The sequence below is a fragment of the Propithecus coquereli genome, unplaced genomic scaffold, assembly GCF_000956105.1.
Source record: "Propithecus coquereli isolate 6110/MARCELLA unplaced genomic scaffold, Pcoq_1.0 Scaffold294, whole genome shotgun sequence".
NCBI classification, from domain to species: domain Eukaryota; kingdom Metazoa; phylum Chordata; class Mammalia; order Primates; family Indriidae; genus Propithecus; species Propithecus coquereli.
Window position 1 is genome coordinate 3,882,326 of NW_012148552.1, and position 588 is coordinate 3,882,913.

A 588-nucleotide genomic window follows, 5' to 3' on the forward strand; every position below is an offset into this window, starting at 1 on the left:
CAAATGTTTGGGGGATTTTCCAGAAACTTTTTTTTATTAATGTCTAATTTAATTCTGTTTTGGTCGGAGAAGATGGTTTGTATGATTTGAATCCTGTTAAATGTGTTCGGACGTCTCATGGATCAGAATACGGTCTATCTCGGTAAACGTTCCACACGCCCGTGGACAGAATGCAGCTGCTGCCCTTGGGTGGGGAGTTCTGTAGATGTCAGTTAAGTCGGTTCTTTCTGATTTTCTGCTTATTTGTTCTACAGAGAGAGAATATTGAACTCTCAACGGTAATTGTGGATTTATCTCTTTCTCCTGTAGTTTTATCAGTTTTGGGTCGTGTGTTTTGAAACTCTGTTAAGTGCACATATGAGTGGTTAGTGTTATCGTGTCTTCCTGACACACGCTCCTGCGTTACTACAAAATGACCGTCGCTATCCCTGGGAATATTCCTTGCTGCGAAATCTCTGCTGTCTGGTGTTAATCACTGCTCCCGCTTTCTGTAGATTAGCGTTAGCATGTTGTGTCTTTTCCCATCTGTGTGCTTCTACTTCTAACCTGTTCACGTTAGGCAGGGCGTGGTGGCTCACGCCTGTAATC